Source organism: Rhea americana, unplaced genomic scaffold (assembly GCF_003343005.1).
Source record: "Rhea americana isolate MKP2758 unplaced genomic scaffold, rheAme1 scaffold_280, whole genome shotgun sequence".
In the NCBI taxonomy this organism is placed as follows: Eukaryota; Metazoa; Chordata; class Aves; order Rheiformes; family Rheidae; genus Rhea; species Rhea americana.
This window is the reverse complement of record NW_028186402.1, coordinates 619,112-624,993: the sequence shown is the minus strand read 5'-3', so window position 1 is coordinate 624,993 and position 5,882 is coordinate 619,112. Positions and strand designations below refer to the sequence as shown.

At 38.9% G+C, this 5,882-nt stretch overlaps 1 non-coding gene across 1 annotated transcript; it reads right to left on the bottom strand.

Moving 5' to 3' along the window:
- Positions 1-4,735: 4,735 nt before the first annotated feature.
- On the bottom strand, positions 4,736-4,808 carry TRNAI-AAU (transfer RNA isoleucine (anticodon AAU)). Its single transcript has one exon. It is a non-coding gene; the product is annotated as a tRNA-Ile (tRNA).
- Positions 4,809-5,882: the final 1,074 nt, after the last annotated feature.

The following is a 5,882-nucleotide window of genomic DNA, read 5'->3' as shown; positions in this document are numbered from 1 at the left end:
TATTATTCGAAAGCTCCTCTCTTTCAGGACTGATCTATGTTTCTAATTAAACCAGCCACCACAGGAAACTGAGAACATGATGATATGCAGAACAAGGGCTGAGCCACAAAATTCAGACTCTTTTGCCAAACCCTCTTAAGTTGTAAGGTGTTTGCATCAAGGGCTTTGGCATGTCTCTGCTAATAATGTAAACATAGGCTGTAATTGCAATAATCTCTCAACATTATAAGTGCAGGAACAAGAGAAAGAGCTCTACTTCTTCATGAATACTTTGCCTTGAATTTCATCAGCAGGGGATGCATGCATTATTCAATCATACACCTACCACTATTATGAAGTTGCTCTTAATTATACTACAAGTGGAACCTCTCAAGTAATCAGAATTCAAGGCTAATGCATAGTTATTCCCCCATCAATTTAGAATAGACACAATTAATCCAATTTAGAATTTCAAGTTTTTAGTGATCATTAAACGCAACAAGTGCCTTTTTTGTGCCTTTTTTTTTTTTTTTTTTTTTTTTTTTTTTTTTTTTTTTTTTTTTCTTCGGGGGTGGACATTTTTTAAGATATGTCTCTTTTTTTCTAGGTCAGTAGTGTATAAAGTAACAATTGCCACAAAAGCAATGAGAATATATATTAAGATATAGCAGTCATGACAGAGCATGAACATCAGTGTGCTAGGACTAAGGACTATGAGAATTCAGTTACCATTTCTCCCACTAGCCAGCTCTGCAGCTCTGCAGTCCCTTTCACTTACTTTGTGCCTCTACTTCCCTTCTCCTGCTTCTGCCTAAGGGATTTAGATCACAACACTGATAATATACTGACATGAATGACTCAGCCATAGATCCTCTGTTACAAACCAGCATCTTTGACACTTCTTTTGTTTCCTAAAGCCCTACTAAATATGAAAGATCAAGTGACATGCTTATGAAATTCCTTGAAAGGAGAAACCATATGCCATTCTCAAGCTACAAATCAATGCTCACGGCATATGGTAATATGATTCCCAGGGAAAAAAAGAAAAAAAAAAGACATCAGAGTATGTAGAGAATTGGAAAAATTCATCCCAGGACGAGGAAAGTCATTAAAACTCTGGAAGCAAGGACTACTCAGAAAAAGATATCTCTTTTCCTTCTTAAGTTACAAATATACCTGATCTATATAATTCTAACATTAAGTTTCAGTGGCATCTCTGGATTTACTGCTGTACAGTAATATATTATACTTTGCATTAATACAACGTGCTAATTCAAGAATTTTCCAGGTCTTTAGAAATGTGGATTATATCTACAAATGCTGGGTTGTCGTGCTCACTGTGTATTTATAGGGGGTGCATCTATCAGTTCCTCAATTTCCTTGACTCTGTACCTTAATCTAAAAACAACTTTCCTACAAACTCTAAAAAAAGAAAAAAAGCCCCATCTGTACCCCACAAACTCAACAACTTTTCTTTCAGTCAAGCAGAAGGAATAGGTGGAAAGAAAATGAAGAGAGAAATCACAATTGTTCTGAGGAATCTCAGTTTTCTATATTTTTAGAAGATTCTAGCTGTCATAACTGTGAAGAAAACCCAAGCTGAGCATAACTAAAGCAGCAGTATGGGCTTGGAATAGCAGTAGAGCCTGAAACAATTGCTTAAAGAAATATAAACTGCTTCACTCCTCACAGCAAAGATGCTAATTCAGATGCTTAACTGCTAACATTGTTAACTGTTTCACAGCTCATCAAAGCACAGCAGAAAGCATATGAAGATCTCCACAGTTTACATTGAGTGCCTTTCCCTTTTGAGTAGTCCTTCCACAATGCATAAAAGACCTTGCAAAGGAGCAGGCTGTTTGTTTTCTAGTTCATATGCTGGCTGATAAATCAGACTCACCTATGCACTGATGTTTTGCCATAGGATGTTGGTAAGTTGAGTGGAAATACCTAAGCCATTTCCAGAACCAGAAGCAGTTCAGATACATCAGTATAGCAGTTCATCCAGAAGAGCTCATCCACGCCAAAGCGATGCTAATCATTTGGGCCCAAAACTGTGTTTTGGTAGCTGTATTGCTTCCAGCATCCAAGGTAGGACCACTATGGACAGGGCTGGTTTGCTGTACCGTTGTGTTGTAAGTGATCTCCGTATGGCCCATAGCAGGTCAATACACCCTGTGGGTCTTGACAAGGCCGCTCAGCTTTCTGTTACATGTGGAGAGGATCCACCAGGTGGCACAAGGATATAGCAGCTTCCAGAGTCATTTTGTTGACAAAGGAGTGTCCTCCACTCATATTCTTAAATGAAATTGTATTTTATAAAGATACATTCATTTATTCCTTTATCTGTGAGGCACACTCTTAAAATAAATCTCCAGGCCCAGTGCTGTCAAAGGTATAGGCCTTCCTGATACAGTGAAAGAAAGGGCAAATGGGGCTGCATCCCCTTCTGAAAAGCAGCAAGAAAATAGCATTCTGTTTCTCTACATTAGCTATTATTCTGATAGGATATTACACTGGCAAGAACTTAAAGAAAAGTTAACTTACAACACAGAGAAAGCAGCAGCTGAAAGATTAATACTTGTGATGGGTTGCCTAAAGGCAGGATAGAGCTGAGCTGGTACTGGTGGGACTAAAATGTATATAAATACTGCAGAGATACTGTGATTTTAATTTAAAAAAGTTAAAACTTGAAGGAAAATGCAATTTTTTATCACTCTTTTTGCAGCTCGGTTTGATGCTCTTCTTTGCAGCCCAGTTTGATACTTTATCAGTGAATCTTTAAATCAAGTTTGCTTCCCTCAATAGTCATTTAAATATTTCCTTCCTCTTAAAAACAAAATGTTAAGATTTTTTAATTACTTTTTCTTACAACATCATTAGATGCCTCACAAAAAATATGTCATGTGACCCAGGGCAGCCCCAGGCCAAGTGCTATGCAATGTGGCCTCTCTAGAGGGTGCYAGCCCTGAGCAGTGTACACATGAACCAGTTTATAACCTGTGTTAATGAGCCACGATTTGTTCTCTGGAGTGATGCTTACTAAAAATTTCTAAGAAAATCTTTGTATATATAAGCACATAAAAAAGAATAAGATGATTTTTTTTCTTCCCACATACTGCACTAGCAAGGCAACCCCTAACAACCCTGGTCTTGGTCTGGTGATCACATGTCAAATTAGAAAGGGCCACAAACAATTATTTGAGGGCCAGAGAAAATATCTACTCATAAAAGAATGACAGAGTTCAATACACTAATCAAAAAGAAGTACTGAGGAATGACTTAAAAGCATTACTGCTCCATGAGGATACCAAATACAAACTATAAAAAGGCTCTTTATCCTAGCAGAAACAGAAAAAAATACGAAGCCATGGAAGCTAAAAAAAAAGAAATACAAATTGGAAAGACAATAACGTGAACATTTTTAGTACATTGAGAATTCTTAACACCTTGAAAAAAATTGCAAAGAGAAGTGGTGAATTCCCCATCCTTCAGTGCCTTCAGAGCAAGACTATAGGCCTTTCTGGAAGCTATGCCCTAGGCAAATACAAGTTTCTGGACTTAGTGCGGGGGTAGCTGAATGAAATGCAATAGCCTGTTATATGCAGGAAGTTAGATTAGATGTTTTAATGGCCCCATCTTGCCTTAAGCTCTCTGCATTCAGCTGCTCATAACTAAGGCCTTGTTAAGAGCCAACATTACATTGAAATGTATCCTGTTCTTTTTTCTTTTTTTTTACCTTTGTGTATCTGCATGTGGGTATATGGTCTCTAGGAATTTGTTTTCCATATTCATTTGGGTCACGTAAGTCACATAGCCTTTTCAGTGTAACATAGAGAGGCATAAAATGTGCAGTATCTTTTGCCAGCTCTGCAGGACCTGGGATTTTTCTAGGGCACACATTCAGCTAGACACAGCATTAATGGAGTTGCTAAATTTACTGCAAAAGCACAAGATTTCCTCATGGTAGAGATCACTCCATGAATTAGATGTAATAAATTTTAAGCCTACCTGCTGTCATGAGTCCAAAGGAAAGGGATGAATTTGTGTGACTTTCCTAACTGTGGATGCTGATGCTGCACCTCAGGGAAGAGCTCTAAGATGGCAAATTTGGTTTTAGGGCACATCCTGTAGATTGAGTACAGTTCACARAATCACATAATCACAGAATGGCTGAGTTTGGAAGGGACCTCTGGAAATCATGTAGTCCAACCCCTCTGCTCAAGCAGGGTCACCTAGACCACGTTTCCAAGTACTGYGTCTGCACAACTTTTGAATATCTCCAAGGATGAGRCTCCACAAYCTCTCTGGGCAACATGTTTCAGTGCTCARTCACCCTCACAGTAAAGCTATTCCTCATGTCCAGGCGGAACTTCCTGCGTTTCAGTTTGTGCCCTTTGCCTCTYGYCCTATYGCATGGCACCACTGAAGAGAGTCTGGCCCCATCCTCTTTACGCTCTCCCTTCAGACATTTTTAYATATTGATAAGATCCTCCCTCAGTCTTCTCTTTTCCAGGCTGAACAGCTACAGCTCTCTCAGCCTTTCCTCATTGTTGCAATCATCTGGTCAATATGAAAATTGTTTAAAATTTTTCTCAAAGGGCTGAAATGGTAGAACCAGCCTGACGGGCTTCATGTTAGCGTAGGTATCTTTAGTCCATACAACTCTATCTTTATACTTCATAGAACTTTAATCATAGAATTGGTAAGGTTGGAAGGGACCTCTGGAGATCATCTAGTCCAACCCTCAAATGAGTGGCCCACATGGGGATCGAACCCACGACCTTGGCATTATTAGTACCATGCTCTAACCAATTGAGCTAAATTTCTTTCAAACTGTCCTTACTGTCTCAGTAGGTCCTTTGGACTGTCTTGTTCTCTTCAGGTTTCTTGTTCTTCTATAGCCCTAATGCATAAGTGTCATCATTTGCACAATCTTGCATGCTCAGGTCCATGTCCTTTCACATCCATTTGGAAAAATACGGTTTTTCTTTGCCTGATAGCAGAACTGCTTTGATCCAAGCTACCTAACAGCTCAACAGACATTTTTCRTTGTGTATTGCTGAACCAATATATACATTTTACCTGTACCTAAGTACCACATCTTAGCCAAATGACCTTGTGGCTCTGCCAGTCAGATAGATAGGCACAGCTTAAGGACAAACCTGGCCCACAGCCATGAACTGAAGCAAAGCTTGGCACAAAAGAAAATTTGGCATGACAGATTTGCAATATGGTCTTCGGAGATATTTTTAGGGGATCCATAGTTAAAGCTAGATTCAATGTTTTTTGCCTCATCTGAAGGATATAGCTGTGACAGCAGGACCCTAAACCTGACAGAAGGTGGCTTTCAGGAAGGGGAGGTAACTTAGAGAAAACGTACTCTAAATACTTCATCTGTTCTCCATACTATTATAATGGCATGTGCATCCTCAAAGAAAAGCTAAGGATAAATTGGGAAACAATCTTAAAGAGGCTATAGCAATTGTAGCAGATAGGGCTGAAGAGGATCTCTGTTTCGCTATTTGCAAACACTTTTAACCACAGCCTGTGAGAAGGCAGAGAACAGTGGCCATCTTCAAGACCTTTTCAAGAACAGAAGATAATTCAGTAATCCTCTCCAGGACTTTAACCACTGTTACTCTTTATGAGCATGGCACCCAAAAATAAAAATTCAATTATTGCATACGAGTTTTGAGAAAGAATCTGTGTGACACATTTTTGGACGTTGATTTTAACTTCCCATGTGCATTTCAAATGAGTTACGGCTGTACATATCAGTTGTTTAATCTAGTCCACCTTCCCCTCACTTGATTCTCAGAACATCATAAAAATCCAAAATCAAGTATAAATGGCTGGAGAAAGGATACTTTTTACCATGTACATGTGGTTTCACAGTAGAA